Raw genomic sequence first — 20,691 nt, 5'->3', positions numbered from 1 at the left:
TTTCTCTTTGTCTCAACCCATAAAGCTTAAACCACAGCACTGCCCTGAGACGCTTACTGATCTCCTTGGGACTATTCAGTCTGATTCGGTCACGCACTGAAGAGCACCAGAAGATCTCAAGGTATTCTCAGGGAGCAGCTCCGGAGGTATATTCCTTACACCAGCTTTGGAAGAGGCCTCCAGATCTTTGGACCTGCTCTGAAGGGGCCCTCTTGTTATGGCAGTGCCAGCAAGGAGACCAGCTCTGACACAGCCGTCTGTATTGAGGGCTACTGACTGCAGCAATGGATTCCTGCTGTAGAGGCAACAGGACTGTCGTGAGATACAGAAGACCTTCAGGACTGCACAAATGACAGGGCTTGAGAACACTGTGGCAGTGTAAAGAGATCAGAAATGGAAAGAGCTCGTTGTTCTGCTGTCTGCCTCTGTACCTCCAAAATCCAGTCAAAGAAGGATAAAAGAAAAGCTAAGTAAAAGTCTATTTTGAAACACTTTTAGGTATCTTACAAGATATTCAGGGAATCTGCTTACAAGTTTACATGAGCTCCTGGAGTGAGAAAATGGAAAGTAGGTAGGAAAGAAGTGAAATTAATATTTATTTATAAGTTAAATACCTTTTTTTTTTTTTTTTTTTTTTTTTATGCACGTTGCTATATCTCACATAATCAAACAACCAAAAATGCATAAAACATAAAGAACCATCACTGGGAATCCTGTGAGAAAGTTGTGCATTTTATGGAAGCTGGAATAGTGTGTATTGCAACACCTTCCTGAGAGCCTCCTTGATCTCCCTGTTCCTCATGCTGTAGATAATAGGGTTCAGTGTTGGAGGAACCACTGCGTACAGAAGTGCCACTGCCAGATCCAGGAGTGGGGAGGAAATGGAGAGGGGCTTCAGGTTGGAAAAAAAGGCAGTGCTGAGAAATAGGAAGACCACAGCCAGGTGAGGAAGGCACGTGGAGAAGGTTTTGTGCCATCCCTGCTCAGAGGGCATCCTCAGCACAGCAAGGAAGATCTGCACATATGAAACAACTATGAAAACAAAGAACTCAAGGGCAAAACTGGCACTAAAAATGATATACACAACTTCCCTGAGATTTGATTCTGAGCAGGAGAGCTTGAGGATCTGGGGGATTTCACAGAGAAACTGGTTGACATTATTCCCTTGGCAGAGAGGCAGTGAAAATATGTTGGTAGTGTGCAGCAGGGAATTGAGAACCCCAGTGCCCCAGGCAGCTGCTGCCATGGTGGCACAAGCTCTGCTGTCCATCAAGGTCCAGGGGCTTGCAGATGGCAACGTAGCGGTCATAGGACATGATGGTGAGAAGGGAATACTCTGCTGACATGAAGAAGAGAAGGAAAAAGAGCTGTGAAGCACATCCTGCGTAGGAGATGGCCCTGGTGTCCCAGAGGGAGTTGGCCATGGCTTTGGGGAGAGTGGTGGAGATGCAGCCCAGGTCGAGGAGGGCCAGGTTGAGGAGGAAGAAGTACATGGGGGTGTGCAGGCGGCGGTCGCATGCTACTGCTGTGCTGATGAGGCCATTGCCTAGGAGGGCAGCCAGGTAGATGCCCAGGAATAGCCAGAAGTGCAGGAGCTGCAGCTGCCTTGTGTCTCCCAGCGGCAACATGAGGAACTCGCTGATGGAGCTGCTGTTGGGCATCTGCTGTTGTTGGGCTTGGAGTCCTGCTCAGAGTGCAGAAGGTAATGACAAATCCATACCATTCTCAGAGACACTCCTCCTGCTATAATATGAAATGTTTTCATTCTCCTACAACAGTGTACATTTAGCACCATTACTTGCATTTAATTTCATGTTGTTCAGCATTCCTTAAGCAGAAGCAGCTCATGGTGATCTGACCTTCCTCTTCTTTTCTTATCTCTTCTCCGTGGATATTTTCATCTGTTTCATGTCTTATAACTTTACCCCAAGTGCTCTTAGAGCCCCCTACCCCAGCTTCTGTGGCATTCAGTTTCAGATAGAAAATGCTGCCTGTTCGTATGATAAGTGAATTATTCATGCTTACAGAAAATGATGATAATTACAATTGGTTCCATCCTTCGAGAAAGGGGAGAATGAAAGCACATCATGTGTGAGTGTTCACAAAACAAGCAATTGATTGACAAAAAATTCTCAGAACTCTTATTGCCCCTTTTAGATTTCTGACTCTAATTCTCTTTGCCTCAGAACAGGAAATGGAAACTCCCTGCCATGGCTCAGCTCTTGCCAAGGGCCTTCCATAACATACTGTTGTGCAGTGGAGCTGCGATTCCCCTGCCCCAGGCAGCAGCTGTGGCAGCACAAGCCCTGCTGGGGGGCTCCTTCCCCCCCCACATCTCCCTGGAGCGCCCTGGGCAGCTCACCGGGCAGGCTGAGTGCTGAGCCTGGCAGGCGGCAGAGTCCCATACCCGGCACACAGCCCCAGGGGCACAGCAGGGATCCTACTCTGCAGGACAGCCCTGGGCACCCGCCTGCAGCCCTGGCTGCACAGCCTGCAGCTGTGCTGGGACATGCAGCTCCCCCCCTAACTCTTATGCTGCAGCACAGAAGCCCTCAGCTGGAGCAGAAGTCTTTTTTCCACTGTAAAGAACATGCATTATCTGTAGCCAATCTGCTACGGAGTGTCCCAGATTTAGTTAACTTTCAATTAAAAGCAGCTGCATTGCCTACTGCATGAGACTTAGCGTGTCGTGGTCTGTGAGCAATGCTCCTTCAGAGAGCTTGCAGTGCGCTCACACAGTACATATCTTGTAAGCTCACTCCAATTTCTCTCCTCTCTTTCTGTCACCTGCAGGTTGTGCTGTGCACAAGAGCTGCTCCTCAGCACAGCTGTCTCTGTGCAGCTCTGCCCAGTTTTATGAGCTCCCTGAGTCCCAGAAGCCCGGACAAGCAAGCAGCAGATGATGTCATATTTATCCTTCTAAGTCATCTCTCCTGACATGTCCCTGGGTCCTCATGGCCAACAGCTCATGAAAGACAACAGCATCATGCCTCTGCTTTGAAATCCGCTCAATTAACCACCACATGTCCAGTGGTCAGTGACTGATTGGAGACATGTAGCGAGTACTACCAGAGTTCGTTTGATGAATCACAAAGGGCACCCAGACAAGGACGGGGTGGTTTGGACTTTCTCTGTGCAGGACAGTGATCCAGCTGAGGCAGTGCAGGAGTCTCATCCCTTGTCAGAAATCCTGGAGCTGAAATGGGATACAGCTCCCCACAGAACCACAGGAGCTGGGATTCCTCTGGTTCAGTTCAGAAGTGCACAAGGAGTTGCCTGCATGTGAGCTCCTGCTCTGAGTCCTTGGTCCTTCATCTGGGAGGCAGCTGCTCACACACAGACACTGGGTAATGCCCAAGGTGCCTGGGCTGCTCCTGATGTGTGCCAGTGTTTGTAAACCATGTGGGAAATCCCTGAGATAGACACCTCCTTCCTGGGCATCAGCTGAGGGCCAGAGAAGGGATAGCACCGGCTGTCTGGTGAATTCACATGCAGCTCCAAGAGCAGCACAGGGCCTTCAGGAAAGCCATGCCATAAGTGCGTCTGTGCTGCTAAGTCAACTCCAAGACCCATGATGGGTCTAATGTCTGTGTGCCACCTTCTGCACACTGATACCATAGATGAGCTGCAGACCTGCACTCCTGTTAGGACCACAGGGACACAGTTAAATGGCTTCCACAACTTCACTGTAGCGCAAGGGGGATACAGAGTCTTTAGGATGGATGGGCGAGGATTCAAGGAAGGGTGACTGCCCTCTGTGAGAGTGCACTGAGCTCTGCCTGGGGATGGAAGAGCAGCCAGGTCAGAGCTAATGGAAATGGTAAAGAGAGGATTCCCACAGTGTCTGTTCCTGGCTTCTTGATCATGGAGAGCAAGTGGAAGGTGCCCTCTGCAGACAGATGCGAGTCTCATGTTGTCAAACCTGTGTCCCCTTTGGGAGTCTTTTGCACTGCAGTAACAACAGCAGGGACAGCACAGCAGGGCATGTGCCATCCAGCAGATCTGTGGAGAGCACAGATGGCAGATTCTTAACCAAGCCATGGAGGAACAAAATAGGAGAGGTGCTCTGCTGGATCTCATACTGTCCGGCAATGAAGGTCTGGCGGGAACTGTGAAGGTCAAAGGGGCATCAGGCCAAGTACAAGACGCAAATTTATCTCTTTTATTTATTTATTTATATATATATATATTTATTTTTTTTATTTGAGTCCGTAAGCTTAAAAGATGTTCATTAATGTCAATAAAATTGAGAGAAAAAATTGAAGACAATGAGCGAAATCAATGAAAATGTGTTTACCCTTCTCAACATGAGAAATTCTCATGAGTCTCGTCCCATTTTAAGTTGTAAATATGAATCTGTGAGGTGATTTGATGTCTTTTTTTTTTTTTTTTTTTCTTTTTTAATTCTTTTTCTGAAACTACGATGTTTTTCAGAACTGTGTTTGCTGGACATGAATGCCTTACAGTTCAGGGACACAGACACTGGTGCTAGTGCCAATGCCCTGTGACTAAATCCTGGCGTCACCGCTGCTCTTCCCTGCTGCCTATTTGATGTCCCTCATCCTCCAGGTGTCTCCTGCTCTCCTAAATAAATGGCCGTGGCTAAGGTCATGTTTTCAGCAGGCAATTTAGACACACGCTCATGCCACAGCCTGCCAGATTTCCCCATCCCTTGCTCTTTGTTCAGTCAGATACCTCCCAATTATCTGTCTGATTTCTGACTTTTAGAGGAATGACTCAAATTTGCTCCATCTCGCCAAAGTCTGATGGACTGTGTTGTCAGCTCCTTCACCGTGATTCTATCTATCCTTTTTTATTTTTTATTTTTTATTTTTCTCTTTCTTTTTCTTTTTGTATGTGGATTTCTTCCTCTTTTTCTTTCCTCTTCCTTTTCCTTTTCCTTTTCCTTTTCTTTTTCCTTTTCCTTTGCCTTCTCCTTCTCTTTCTCTTTCATTTTTTTTCTTTTTCTCTTTTTTTTTCATGCTTTAAAAAAATCATGAATTCTGTAAGATGTTCATTAATGTCAGTAAAAGTGAAAAAAGAGTTGAAGATAAAGATAGAAATCAATAAGAATGTGTTAGTCTCAATGTGTGAAATACGAGTCCTGTTCAATTTTAAGTTGATACCTCCCAACTCGCTGGCTGATCTATCCCAGGGAGATTACTGAAATTTGCTCCATTCCCCAAAGTCTGTTGTCAAATCCTTCACCGTGATTCTATCTATCCCATCCTATCTGTTTCTAACTCATTTCCTGTGCAAATATTCCCTATGAAAGATAAACATCAATAGAAGCAGCTTGGATATAGCATGCAGTTGATCACTGTGTTTTACTGTTCATTCAATTGCATCAACTTTCCTTCTGTTTGTTGGCCATAAATAAAGAGAATTCTTTCTTTTTCTGTGTGCAGCTGGTTCTCTGTGGAAAGCCAGTGGGAGTTGGTACAAAGGAGGTTTAACACTGAGCGGGTGACGGCAGAGGAGAAGAGTGATGTGAGGAAAAGTGATGCAAGTCCCATGGGGCCAATGTGAGTAGAAGAGGGGTGGGGAGGTTGAGGAGGAACTTTGACCACACAGAAACAGAATAGAACTCATTGGGACATCTTGGATTGACATCAGTTGCAAAGTGCTTCTTTAACCTCTTGTATAAACCCAACTATAAATAAATAGACAATAAATGCATTTTGGATTCTTGCTCTTTAAGCTCTCTCCATTTTGCTGAACAAGTTCTGAAAACCTAAAGAAGAGAACAGGAAGGCACAAGGCACTGGAGACTCTTTAGGTTATAATGGGCCCCAGGGCGCATTTGATGCTGAGTCCATCAGCCTCCAGTGCAGAGAGATGTTTGCACAAAGTACTTAACAAGACAAAGTCAGAAGTAACAGTAAAGTTTCTTGGAGCATTAATGGGCCCACTGAGGAACATTAACAGGCAAGCTTCCCAAGGGACTTGTTAGAGAAGATAATTGGAAGCCATGACTCCAGTCAGGCAAAGGTACTGGAATGGTTGACTTGCGGAATCAAACTCTATAATCCAAAGAGGGGTTATAAAGCAGGTATGTTTATTCCAGCATTACGCAGCCCCGGGTGCAAGGGGGATAGCTCCACCAAACTTGCACACCATAAGGAGAAAAGTGTGTTACATATATAGGTCAAGCTAATACATAATCAATAGTCTCCTCCTCAGTTTGATTACATATTCATTACATTCCCTATGGCCCCATGTTGCAGAACGGCGGGAGAAAAGCAGACGACCACACCTGTCATTGACATATGATCAGCTATTCTCGTTTATTCCTTGGCTGCGTGTACCTTTATAATACGGATAATTAGCTCATACATATTGCAAAAGTGGAGCTCATCATTGGTTCCCAATTACATACCATCCCCGAGTATCTTTGCAGCTTGTTGTTATCATCCTGAAAGTTACTCCCTTGCCGAGTTCACAAAACCATGGTTAGTTTCTCACCATCCCAGGGCATCCTGTTGATCTCACTGTCCTTGCAGGTGGCATGGCTGCTTGATTAACTGCACCGTGTTTACGACCCTTCTCAGCTAGCTGTAAAAAACACTCTCTACAGCCCCATTCCTCACAACCCCATTCCCTCATTCCCCCTGACCCCATTCCCCGCGACCCTTGCCGTTGTTTTGGGGTGAAATTCTTCTTCTGTTTTCTTCTTGGTGTTATCTGCTGCTATCGTTCTCCCATGTCAGCATCATCTTGCCCGGGGGTATCTAATCCTTCTTCTTGTCAGAGGTCTCCGGACAGTTTCTTCTTATCTTTATTGCCCTCTTCTCTGGTTTTCTTTTGACAAAGTGTCTGTAATCCCCCTTTTCCCTGCCCTTTTAAATGTAAACTATCTACAGTTACCCTTTGTCTTGGTTTCTGTGAAGTTCCCCTTTCCCTTTCTATAGCAAAATGTTACCTTACCACCATTTTGAGGCTTTGCTCACTCTTCATGGTGGCTCTGATGCTGAGAAACCCCTCCTTTGTCTTATGAAGCAGAAAGCCCTGATTCCCCGAACCTTAGCAGGGAGGACCTCATTTTGACTAAGGATCCTTCCTGGAGCAGTGAGTCGGAAGTCTGTATGATGTTTAATGAAAGACATGGGGACAGAAGATTCCAGGCTCTGCATGTGGTGCAAGGATGCTGTCAAGTTCATGTCCCGTGTGTGCCCTGTGTCTCATCACAGGATGTGGGATGTGAGAAGGGCCCAGTCTGAACAAGCAGTCAATCCCAATGAAACTCTGAACTTCAGATCTCTCAGTTCCAGTGCCCTCCTGTGCACACCCTCCCATAATTTGATGTCCTTTATTTTCTGCATTGCCCAGAAGTGCACCCACTGCTCCAGGTGATGCTGCAGCAGTGCAGTGCACACAGGGACAATCCATTCCCTCACCCAGATGGTAATAAATTGCTTGATGCGCTCCAGGGGACTGTTGGCTTTCCTGGCTGCCTGGGCACACTGCTGAATCATGTTCAATTTGATTCTGACCAGGACCTCCAATTCTTTTCAGTCAGACATCTCTCATGTGTCCCATATCCAGCCAGTGTGTATGTCCAGGGTTGCCCCTAGCCAGGTGCACAAGCAGGCACTTTTTCTTGTTATGCTTTATGCACTTGGTGCTTTGTACCAACTGGTACCCAGTTCTCTGACTTGTCCACATCTCACTGCAAGTTCTCTCCACCCTCAGTGGAGGCAACAGCACCTCCTCATCTGGTCACATCAGCAAACTTGCTCAGAACATCTTCTAGTCCTGCATGCAAGTCATTCACAAAAACATGAAAGAGAAGTGGCCCTATAATGGAGCCCTGGGGACCCCTGATAGTGACCATCTGTTACCTCGATCTGGTAACCTGGAAAGTCAAGTCCCTTTGTGAATGTGTATCGACGGCCCCGACCAAGTCACAGCTGTTTGTTACACCAATATGGTCAGCGGTAAAATGGCGTTTATTGGAATGTGAGGGTCCCTTATATAGGTATCCAGTTTCATCTTTATCTTTTTTACATATGCATGACCCAGCAGGGGAGGGCCTATCACGTTACATCCCGAGGGTCCGATTTCGCCTAATACAACAACCATCTACCAGCCTGATGGAACCCAATTACTACAATCCTTTGGGCCTGACCTATTGACCAGCTGTTCACCTACCACGTTATGTTTGTGTTTAGCCATATGCAGTACATTCTGTACAGAAGAGTACTGTGAGAAATAGTCTCAGAAGCTCTTCTGAAATCTTCAAGGATAACATCAACTGGCTTCCCTTGTTCGGCTAAATGCATAACTAAGTCATAAAAGGATCTATAGTTAAACAGGACCGTCTCCTTTGGAACTTGTGTTGGCTGCGACCAATGACAGACATTCGGCAGGGCTGAAGAGGTTGCTTCCAAAGGCAGGGCTCCCGTGTGCGCTGTGGGAGCTCAAAATGGACTCCAAGGGGCCCAACAAGGATGGCCTGGCCAGCAGGCTGCAGCACGGCCGGGTAAGGCTTGGACTTGACAGGCCTCTCCTCCTGACCCTGAGGGTACGTACAGCAGAGCTTCTGCCTGGAGGGATCACATCCATATGACAAGGCAGGCTTCGGCTGGTTAGTGAGCAAGGCCGGGAAAGCTCGCTGTTGTGGTTTTGTAATTTGGTTGGTATTGCTATTCCACATCAGAATGTCATGTGGGATAATGGGAGTTAAGGGGACAACTTTTTTCTTTCTTTTCTTTTTCTGTGGACTACCTTAAATGGGCATGGGGGGAGGGAAGTGGCACTGGAGGGAAGGTCAGGAAGGGGTTGGGGTCTAAGCCGGTTCCCTGCAGGAGACAGCGTGGTTGGAACTTCCCACCTCCCACAGCCTATCGGTGAGATTTCGCCTTTTTTTTCTCCTTGTTGAAACTCTCTCTTTGCTGTTTAGTGTCACAGGGTTCATTAAAATGCCGCTTGTTCTCAGATCGTTGTTTTTTTTTCATTTTTTCCCTCCCTAGGGGGAAATTCCTATTCGCAATCTCCCTCACCATCCACTCTCTTGGAGCGCACGTGGCCGGGCCGGGCCTCTGTGCAGTACCACGCTGTTAGAGCAGGGATGTACTTTGTCCCTTCTCTCCCCGGGTTTATTTCCACTGTCACGGAGTGAGCTCTAGAGAGAACTCTGTGACAAAATGCATCAATCACGTCACAGCTTCAACTATGGCACTTATGACTCTTGGATTGCAAGCAGCACGTACTGTGCGGCCATCACCTGCCTCCTGATGAGGCCTTGGATGAGCCAGATAACAGTTAGTGTAAAGCATAAGATCACAGAGCCAATTTCCAGACACATGAGCACAGTGCCATGAACACCACCAAACCACAACCAATTCCAGAAGTCAGAGATACCCAGCTTGCTGCCCCACAAGTCGCGACTGATGTACCCTTTCTTTTCTAAGAGCCTCTGCAAAGCATCCTTCACTCACTGCAGGGTGGTAGTAGTGTTCTTTTCCCCGTCGGAGGTTCTATTCCTTTTGAGCGTGTTAAGAACCTCAGTCATTACTGCAATCCCGGTGACCTTGGTTAGTGGCCAATGGAGGGTGGAGCAGCACCCTCTGAAGTTCCTCCTCTTCCTCATCCTCCTCATCCACCAGCACTCAAAATGCCCCTGGCATGTTGCACGTCACAGCCACTGAGTAGGTGCAAATGAGGGCTCGCCAAGGGTCCTGGCATGTCAGGTGTTGTTTACCGACACATTGAAGGTAAAAACTGAGATATTAAGTCTTGCGCTGTAGTTCCCTGGCTTCAAGAAATACCCAAGGAGGGAAACCCCAAATGAGCAGAGTGAGAAAGGGTCCCCTACAGATGATAAGGCCAGGCATATCACGCCATTCTCCCGGTGGGAAGTCAGAGTGGCCAACTCTTTCCAGAAATGAGATGCCACATGGTTGAGCAGAAGTGAAAGAAGCAAGGATAGGCAATGTAGAGGTCTTACCCTGGAGTTCATGGAAGATTGTATTTCAGGATTTAAGAAATCTAGTCTTGAACTGAAACATCTTTGTCTGGAGTATATGACTCCCTGGCCGTCCAATCTGGTCTGATTCTGCAAACACAATGACAATGCAAAGCGTCAGCGAGTCACTGCTATCCTAGCTAAGCCTATAACAATAACAGTAAATGAAAAGCAGATGTATCCTTCTATTCAGGCTAGAATATGGGGAAGCCTTGAACAGATCACAGATCTCCTTGATGTAACGCTGGACAGTTTCATCAAAATTTGTGCCACAGGGGACTTAGGATCCATTAAGGCTGAAGTTACAGCAACCACCACAGCCCTTCTTGAACTGTTCTCGTCCGACTTCTTTGACTCCTCCCCTCCCACCCCTGTTGATGGTTCCTGATCTAAAGTCGCTTTGGCATCGGTATTTGGTATTTCACCAGCCACAGGCTCCATCTGATTCCCCTTGTCCAGTGCCGCGTCTGAGGGAGTGGCAAGGTTGTCAGACTCAGACTTGGGACAAACCTTATTAGATAAGCAGTCATACACTGCTTTCCATAGCTGCTGTGATTCCTCCGCCCAGGAAAAAAGACATTGTAATGACCCAAAGGCTGGAAGCAGATTTGCTGCTTCTTTACTACCAGTGCAAGAATAGTTATGGAATAGTTATCCTCCCGCCTTCTCTAAATTACTTTTTCTAATGCATTCCCCAGCGGTTGAGCCAAACCGCTTCTTCATCATCCAGTGTATTAGCGGCTTCAGTTCCTTTTCATGGACTGGATAGTCCACATTCTGCCCTGTCCCTGTTAGCATACTCACCACTCGCTTCAATGAAGCCATAATGAGCAGCCTTCTCTCACCACGAGTGTGCACTCAGTTGTATCAAATTGGGGTCACCAAATGTTGCCACGATGCTAAAGACCTGCGTTGATTGAATGGCAAACCAGCTAGGCTAGCCCCCTACATTCTGGACATCCACAGCTCAGAGAACACAGAACAGACACACGCACTGAGTACCCCTGACCCAAATGTCCCACACATGTCCGTCCCCTGGTGCACTCAGTGTCACGGGTTACTTAGATTTACCTATGCCCGTGACAGGGGAAGCCACCCCGTGGGCCCCCCTCCCGGGGCCCGGAAAGGAGGGGGAAAAAAGGGAGTGGGATAAAACAGCGACAATCTAAGGAGGAAAAACTTATTTTACTAAATATGATACCGAAATACAAGATAACACAATATAATATAATTGAGGCTAACAAATTGAACGAAACAGAGAGAGAGAGTCCTCGAAAACCGAGAGGCCTACTGTGAACTCTAGGCGACACGGCTGGAACGCTTCCCACTCTCCGAGAAGTTCGAGAGAAGAAAGAGGGCACTCCAGCCTGGGAACGAGATTATACAGCGTCCTGGTCCCGTGACTTATCATTAACCCTGTTGTTCTCTGGGATATGTAGTCTTTTTCTGTGGACTGCACATTCAATAGAAGTATCCATACTTTACATGATGTTATGATGTGGAATACTGATAGCAAAATTACAAAATTACAAAACCATGACATTCCACCCCTTATTCTACATTATTACATCATGGTAAATATATATATATACATATATATACACGTATGTAAAATTATGATAGCTAAATAGTAGAATTACATGTAACATAACTAAATGTACAACTATAATAACTAAAATACACTACACATGCAAACATATATATATAAATACATAAAATTATTGACTGCACTCCCCCAGCATCAAATTCCCTTGTGGCACACATTGAACATCCCCATCCTTCTGCATTACCCACCAAGTGCACCCAGGTCCCTGGGCAAAGACAGTTCCACGGATAGGTTTGCCCTTTCCAGAAGCTGGAAGGACCCAAACAGCTTTTCCCAACATGTTCTTTACATGTACAACAGGGACCTTATCTCCTTCTACAGTGTGCAGGGGGCTAGATTGACCAGGACCATCACGATTGACAGATCCTCTAGTATTGACCAACCAAGTGGCTTCTGCCAGATTCTTCTCCCAGTGCTTAAATGTTCCACCACCCATTGCTTTCAACATAGTTTTCAACAACCCATTATATCGTTCAATTTTACCAGAAGCTGGTGCATGGTAGGGAATATGATAAATCCACTCAATGCCATGATCTTTGGCCCAAGTATTTATAAGGGAATTTTTAAAATGTGTCCCATTATCAGATTCAGTTCTTTCTGGGGTGCCATGTCGCCACAGGACTTGTTTCTCAAGACCTAATATGGTGTTTCGAGCAGTAGCATGGGGTACTGCGTATGTTTCAAGCCACCCAGTGGTTGCCTCTACCATGGTGAGTACATAACACTTACCACTGCGAGATCGTGGCAAGGTGATATAATCAACCTGCCACGCCTCCCCATATTTATACTTTTACCACCGCCCTTCCTCCCAGAGAGGTTTCATCCTTTTGGCTTGTTTAATTATGGCACATGTTTCACAATCATGAATAATCTGCGCAATAGCGTCCATGGTTAAGTCCACCCCTCGGTCTCTGGCCCACTTATATGTCGCGTCTCTTCCTTGATGACCTGAGGTCTCATGAGCCCATCGAGCTAGAAATAATTCACCCTTATTCTGCCAGTCCAAGTCCATTTGAGCCACCTCAATTTTGGCAGCTTTATCTACCTGATGGTTGTTTTGTTGTTCTTCAGTAGCCTGACTTTTGGGCACATGTGCATCCACATGACGCACCTTTACAACCATATTCTTTGTTCGGGCAGCAATGTCCTTCCATAATTCAGCGGCCCAAACAGATTTACCCTTCCGTTGCCAGTTGTTTTGTTCCCACCTCTGTAACCACCCCCATAAGGCATTTGCCACCATCCATGATTCAGTATAAAGATACAGCATTGGCCACCTCTCCCGTTCAGCAACATCTAAGGCCAGCTGGACAGCTTTTACCTCTGCAAACTGACTTGATTCTCCCTTACCTTCAGTGGCCTCTGCAACCTGTCGTGTGGGGCTCCACACAGCAGCTTTCCATTTGCGATGCTTCCCTACAATGCGACATGATCCGTCTGTGAATAGGGCATATTTCTTTTCATTTTCTGGTAATTTGTTGTATGGTGGGGCCTCTTTAGCACGTGATACCTCTTCTGCTGGTGATGTTCCAAACCTTTTATCTTCAGGCCAGTCCATGATTACCTCTAGGATTCCTGGACGATTGAGGTTTCCCATTCGCGCTCACTGTGTAATCAGCGTAATCCACTTGCTCCAGGTGACATCGGTAGCATGATGAGTGGAGGGAACCTGTCCTTTGAACATCCAGTTCAGCACTGGCAGTCGAGGTGCCAAAAGGAGCTGTGTTTCAGTCCCGACTACTTCGGAAGCAGCCCAAACCCCCTCATACGTGGCTAAGATCTCCTTCTCAGTTGGAGTGTAGCACTCTTCAGACCCCTTATATGATCGACTCCAGAATCCCAGGGGTCGGCCTCGGGTCTCTCCTGAGGCTCTTTGCCACAAACTCCAAGTGGGGCCTTTCTCTCCAGCAGCAGTATAGAGGATGTTCTTTACATCCTGTCCAGTCCGTACTGGCCCCAGAGCTACAGCTCGGGCTATCTCTTGTTTAATCTGTTCGAAAGCCTGCTGCTGCTCAGGGCCCCGTGCAAAATCGTTCTTCTTCCGCGTCACCTGATAAAGGGGGCTTACAATGAGGCTGTAGTTTGGAATGTGCATCCTCCAAAAGCCTACTGCACCCAGGAAAGATTGTGTCTCTTTCTTGCTAGTTGGTGGAGACATGGCAGTGATTTTGTCGATCACATCTGTTGGGATGTGACGACGTCCATCCTGCCACTTTATACCTAAGAACTGAATTTCCTGGGCAGGTCCTTTTACTTTGCTTCGCTTAATAGCAAATCCGGCTTGTAGAAGAATTTGGATTATCTGCTCTCCTTTTGTGAAAACCTCTTCTGCTGTATCACCCCACACAACAATGTCATCAATGTACTGCAGGTGTTCAGGAGCACCACCCTGTTCCAGTACAGTTTGGACCAACCCATGGCAAATGGTTGGGCTGTGTTTCCACCCCTGGGGCAAACGGTTCCAAGTATACTGAATGCCCCTCCAGGTGAAGGCAAACTGTGGCTTACATTCTGCAGCCAAAGGAATAGAGAAGAAGGCATTGGCAATGTCAATGGTGGCATACCATTTAGCTGCTTTTGACTCCAGCTCGTACTGGAGTTCCAACATGTCTGGCACAGCAGCGCTCAATGGGGGTGTGACCTCATTCAGGCCACGGTAGTCTACTGTCAGCCTCCATTCTTTACTGGCTTTACGCACTGGCCATATGGGACTGTTAAAAGGTGAGTGAGTTTTACTGATCACTCCCTGATTCTCCAACTGGCGAATCAAATCATGAATGGGGAGCAAGGTCGCCTGATTCGGAGACGTCCCGGACCGATCAGCAGCGGCTGACCGCGTGGTCAAGGGGGATCTCGGGCGGTTCCTTCAAGCAGGGAACCCCCGGGTAGAGGAGAAGCCCGGCAGCTCTCAGGGAGCAGCTGACGCAGCCGCTGACGCAGCGTGTGGGCGTTCCCTGCCTACGGAGGGAGATTTAAACGGGCACAAGGAGGGCAGCGACTAGTCGCTGCCCACCAGAGACGGTCAGGAGGAGGCGGGGCTCGTGCACCTCTTGACTTCCTGTTTCAGCTCTGGTAAGTATTCTGCTCCGACATGGGTGTTCCCCGGCGAAAGGCTGCTGCCAGAAATACTGAGGAGGCCAAGACAAGGGTCCCGATCTCACAGAAACGGGAGGCAGCAACCAAGAAGACTGCAGAGACCCAGACTGAGGTCCTGCACATGCCTTATAGGAAGGCTGCTGCCAAAATGTCTGAGGAAACTCAGACTGAGCCCCCAACCCAAGATGCTGTTGTGCAGGTCTCTGGCTGTACTGAGTGCCAGAGCATGGCCCTTGCAGTGCTGGGTGAGGGAGGCAGTGATTGTGTTCACTGCGACCAGGTGAACTACTTGCTCAGCCTCGTGGTTGACCTGAAGGAGGAAGTGGAGAGGCTGAGGACTATAAAAGAGTGTGAGAGGGAGATTGACTGGTGGTGTCACTCCCTCTCAGCCTCAAGTTCTCAGCACACAGTCGAGGCTCCTAATGGAGCATGTCAGCCCCTGCCACCTCACAAACAGGTGGTAAAGGGGAACCAGCCAGCTGGCAACACTGCAGCCGGCCCCCTGTCCTCTCTTCCCCCCAGCAGTAACTTGAGAAGGGAGGAGGAGTGGAAACGGGTACCTGCTCGACGAAAGGGGCATCCTCCATCACAACCATCCCCGGCTCCCCAGGTGCCTCTGCAAAACCGGTTTGAGGCCCTGGAACTTGAGGGGGGGACTAGTGAGAGTGTGGAAACAGGTGCACCCATGAGGTTGCCACAGGTGAAGCGGTCACCCCGAAGCCTCAAGACTGCTTCTACACGTAAGGACAGAAGGGTGATTGTTGTAGGTGACTCCCTTCTGCAAGGAACAGAAGGCCCTATATGCCGGCCTGACCCTACCCGCAGAGAAGTGTGCTGCCTTCCTGGGGCACGGGTCAGGGACATTTCAAAGAAAATTTCTAGATTGATTCATCCTTCAGACTACTACCCACTTTTAATAATTCAGGCTGGCAGTGAGGAAGTTGGCAAGGAAAGCCTGAGGTCCATCAAGAAAGACTTCAGGGGAATGGGGCGAATACTTGAAGGAGCTGGGGTGCAGGTGATCTTTTCTTCTATGCCCGTGGTGTCAGGAAAAGGTACAGGGAGGATCCAAAAAACCCATCTCTTAAACAGATGGCTTAAGAGCTGGTGCAGACACAAGAATTTCGGCTATTTTGACCATGGGGCAATCTACACTGCACCTGGAATGATGGCTGCTGATGCAAGCAGCCTGTCCCTGAGGGGTAAGAGGGTATTAGCTGAAGAATTAGCGGGACTCATTGATAGGTCTTTAAACTAGGAACGAAGGGGGAAGGGGGCAAAATAAGGGCTACTGGGGTTGAACGGTGCATTCAAGGGATTGTACCAAACTCCGTGGGCAATGATTGCAGAGTGCAAAAGGAGGGAGTAGGGCAGGGGGATGCTGGGGATGCCGCTGTTCTAGCGGATCCTGGATCGCTTATGAAGGTGGTGAGACGGACAGCCCGGCTGAAGTGCCTTTATACTAATGCACGGAGCCTGAGTAACAAGCAGGAGGAACTGGAAACTGTGATGCACTCTGAAAATTATGACATTGTTGCTATCACAGAAACATGGTGGGATGACTCCCACAATTGGGATACTACCATCAATGGCTATAGGCTCTTTAGGAGAGATAGGCGAGGTAGGAAGGGTGGGGGAGTTGCTCTTTATGTCAGAGATTGGATAAACTGTGAGGAGCTCCCCATGAGAAACAGTCAAGAACAGGTTGAGAGCCTGTGGGTTAGGATTAGAGATGGGACTAATAAAGGTCAGCTGGTATTAGGGGTATACTACAGGCCACCTGATCAAGGGGAGGCTGCTGATGAGGCTTTCTTGCTCCAGATGCGTGAGGCATCTAGCTCACAGGCTCTTGTCCTGGTGGGGGACTTCAACCATCCGGACATCTGTTGGGAAAACCACACGGCGAGCTGCAAGAGCTCCAGAAGGCTCTTGGAATCCATTGATGATAGCTTTCTGGTTCAGGTACTGGACAGACCGACCAGAGGTCAAGCGTTGCTGGACCTGCTGCTCACCAACGCTGAGGAGATCATCAAAGGCGTCAAGGTTGGAGGATGCCTGGGCTCCAGCGATCATGCCCTGGTTGAGTTTGTGATCTCAAGCGATGTGGGCCTGGCAAAGAGCAGGACCAGGATGCAGAACTTTAGAAGAGCTGACTTCAAGCTTCTCAATGGAATGCTGGCCAAGATCCCCTGGCGCGCTGCCCTCAAAGATAAGGATGTTGAGGAGAGCTGGCTACTGTTCAAGGATGCCCTCCTGGCAGCACAAGAGGTCTCCATTCCCCTGATTAAGAAAGTGGGCAGGAGAGGTAGAAAACCGGCATGGCTCAGCAAGGACCTGCTAAGAGAACTGAGGGTGAAGAAAGGGGTGTACAAGCTCTGGAAACAAGGCTGTGTCACCCGGGAAGAATACAGGGATGCCGTACGAACTTGCAGACGTGGGATCAGGAAAGCCAAGGCGCAGGCAGAACTGAACTTGGCGAGGGACGTGAAAAACAATAAGAAAACCTTCTACAGGTACATTGGCCAGAAGAGACAGGCCAAAATGGGCGTACCTACTCTGGTAAATTTAAAAGGAGAAATGGCTTCAACAGATGAAGAGAAAGCTGAGGTGCTGAATGAGTTCTTCACCTCGGTCTTCACTGGTGGCCAGGATTCTAGTCTTTTTCACGTCCCTAAGTCTTGCACCCCCATACCTCTATGTGGGGACCAAGGAGGTAAATCCCTCCCCACTGTAAGGGTAGAGCAAGTCCGAGAGTGCCTCCTTAGACTGAATGAGTATAAGTCTATGGGGCCAGATGGCGTGCATCCCAGGGTCCTGAAGGAGCTGGCTGAGGTGGTTGCTGAGCCGCTCTCCATCATATTTGAGAAGTCATGGCTGTCAGGTGAGGTCCCGGATGATTGGAGGAAGGGTCACGTCACTCCCATTTACAAGAAGGGGAGCAGGGAGGACCCGGAAAACTACAGGCCGGTGAGTCTCACCTCCGTGCCTGGGAAGATTATGGAACAGATCCTCCTGGACAACATGCTTGATCACATAAAGAAAGAGCATGTGATCCGAGACAGCCAGCATGGCTTCACCAGGGGAAGGTCATGCTTAACTAATCTTGTGGCCTTCTATGATGGAGTGACGGCGTTGGTGGACGAAGGGAAGGCGACCGATGTCATTTACCTGGACCTGAGCAAGGCCTTTGACATGGTGCCCCATCACATCCTCATCTCCAAATTGGAGGGAGGTGGATTTGATGGGTGGACAACTAGATGGATAAGCAATTGGTTGAAAGGCCGCAGACAGAGGGTGGTGGTCAATGGCTCTATGTCCAGGTGGAGGCCGGTAACGAGCGGTGTCCCTCAAGGGTCTGTCTTGGGACTGGTGCTCTTTAACATCTTTATTAATGACATCGATGAGGGAATGGAGTGCACCCTCAGCAAGTTTGCTGATGACACCAAGCTGAGTGGTGCAGTCGATACGGTGGAGGGAACGGATGCCATTCAGAGGGACCTTGACAGGCTGGAAAGCTGGGCTCGGGTGAACCTAATGAGGTTCAACACGGCAAAGTGCAAGGTTTTGCACTTGGGCCGGAAGAACCCCAGGCACCTGTACAGCCTGGGAGGAGTTGTCCTTGAGAGCAGCTTGGCAGAAAAAGACCTAGGGGTCCTGATAGATGAGAAACTTAACATGAGCCAGCAGTGCGCTCTGGCAGCCCGGAAAGCAAATGGGATCCTGGGCTCCATCAGGAGAGGGGTGGTCAGCAGGGATAGGGAGGTGATCGTCCCTCTCTACTCTGCTCTTGTGAGGCCCCATCTGGAGTACTGTGTCCAGGTGTGGAGCCCTCAGTACAAAAAAGATATGGAGATTTTGGAAAGGGTCCAGAGGAGGGCCACAAAGATGATCAGGGGGCTGGAGCACCTCCCCTATGAGGACAGGCTGAGGGAGTTGGGTTTGTTCAGCATGGAGAAGAGAAGGTTGCGGGGTGACCTCATTGCAGCCTTTCAGTACCTGAAGGGAACTTACTCCCAGGAAGGGAGTAAACTCTTCGAAAGGGCTGATAATAGCAGGACACGGGGAAATGGTTTTAAGTTGAAGGAGGGAAGATTTAGGTTGGATGTTAGGGGAAAGTTCTTTACTAGAAGAGTGGTTAGGTCCTGGAACAGGCTGCCCAGTGAGGTTGTGGATGCCCCGTCCTTGGAGGTGTTCAAGGCCAGGTTGGACGGGGCCCTGGGCAACCTGATCTAGTAAAGGTGTATGTTTGGTGGCCCTGCTAGGCAGGGGGGTTGGAACTACATGATCCTTGAGGTCCCTTCCAACCCGGGTAATTCTGTGATTCTGTAATTCTGTGATTCTGTGTGAATCCCTGTTGGTGCGATACTGCCGTCTGTGCACTGTCTTTGTAGCAATCGGTACCTGCTGCTCTTTTACCCGTAGCAGCCCCACAACAGACGGGTCCTCTGACAGGCCAGGCAAAACAGACAGCTGCTTAATGTTGTCCATATCTACAGCAGCTATCCCAAAGTCCCATCGATACCCCTTAGGATCCTTGAAATGACCCCTTCTGAGGTAATCAATACCCAGTATACATGGAGCCCCTGGGCCAGTCACAATAGGATGTTTTTGCCAGTCTTTGCCAGTGAGGCTTATTTCAGCCTCCAGCACAGTCAATTCTTGAGAGCCCCCAGTCACTCCAGAAATATGGATTGATTCTGTCCCTTCATGACTGGAGGGCATTAGGGTGCACTGTGCACCGGTATCCACCAGCGCCTTATATTCCTGTGGTTCTGATGTGCCAGGCCATCGAATCCACACAGTCCAATAAACTCTATTATCCCTTTCCCTCCCCTGACTGAGGGCAGGGCCCCTCTATTGGTTACCTGTGATGACTGGAGCAACTCCACTGGTGGTTGGTATGTCTAGTAGTTCTTTCACCCGTGCTCGTAGTGAGACGTAGGCTGATCATGCCACTTCCTCATGTCTTCTCCACGGTCACGTAGGTAGCGCCACATGGAAACACGCGGTGCAATCGTACTGTTGTTCTTTGCTCGAGCTGGGAAGCGTGTACGTTTAACAGCTGAGACTTTTGATGATGCAGGTGAGGAGTAGGACTGGAATACTTCGATCAGATCCTTCATTAGACCTGGTGGCCCGTACGAGGATTGACCTTCATCAGTTGTTTCTGATACTATTACGGGATCATTACGATTAGTTGATGGAAACAATTTCTTGCACATTTCATCTACTCGGTCTTCTAGCCGTGAGATGGCAGAAACTGCGGCATGCAGTTGAGGGAGCTGCTGATCGGTGGTTTGAAGCATTATAATCAGCTCAACAACTCGGGGCCATCTGTCCACGAACCCTTTAGAACCTGTTACCAATGACTGTGCAATTCTCTCTGGTGCTGTACTTGTGATTTTCTGCCACATGTCAGGATCGGCCCTCACTCTCTCAGGGTCAAGTTCGCTTGGATCAGGGCTGTACAACATTTTCGCCATGGCCAATTCCCTCAAGCGCTGAATACCTTTTTGGACGGTATTCCAACTATCAAATTTAGGCTTCAAAGCATCCTTATAGGGGTACCTTTCTCTCACGGCTTCTAACAGCCGCAACCAGAGAGTGGCAGCTCCATCCGAACATCTGCTAATCCCTCTGTCGATACCTGCATCTTGGGCAATGCTTCCTAGTTGGCGAGCTTCATTACCATCTAGAGACAAGCTGTTGGCCCCGTTGTCCCAGCAGCGAAGCAACCAAGCAAGGATACCTTCATCTTGACGCCGTGTGAACTCCTTTCTTGAGCCTTGGATTTCAGTCAGCTTCAGAGGTCGACAATAGGTGATTTCCTCCTCATCATCAGTCTCTTCTTCATGCCTCTTGGTTTTTGCCTTTGCTTTTTTTGGTACTGCTCCATGCCCGGCACCTGGGTCTTCTGCTGCCCCCCCCGTACTTCTCCTTCTTTTCGTTCTAGACGCGTGGACACCCGTTTCCACTTCTTGCCTTCCACAGGGGCAACTGATATTGCTACTGATGCCTCCTG

The 20,691-nt window shown here is 48.6% G+C and overlaps 1 protein-coding gene across 1 annotated transcript in view; it reads left to right on the top strand.

Moving 5' to 3' along the window:
- The window catches only part of LOC146754663 (uncharacterized), a 188,188-nt gene that overhangs the window by 30,951 nt on the left and 136,546 nt on the right, over positions 1-20,691 (top strand). The gene's annotated exons all lie outside the window — the stretch shown is intronic.

This window comes from Coturnix japonica, chromosome W (genome assembly GCF_054131305.1).
Source record: "Coturnix japonica strain WE chromosome W, WE-NBRP24, whole genome shotgun sequence".
Classification (NCBI taxonomy): Eukaryota; Metazoa; Chordata; class Aves; order Galliformes; family Phasianidae; genus Coturnix; species Coturnix japonica.
This window is presented reverse-complemented; position numbering and strand designations above follow the sequence as displayed.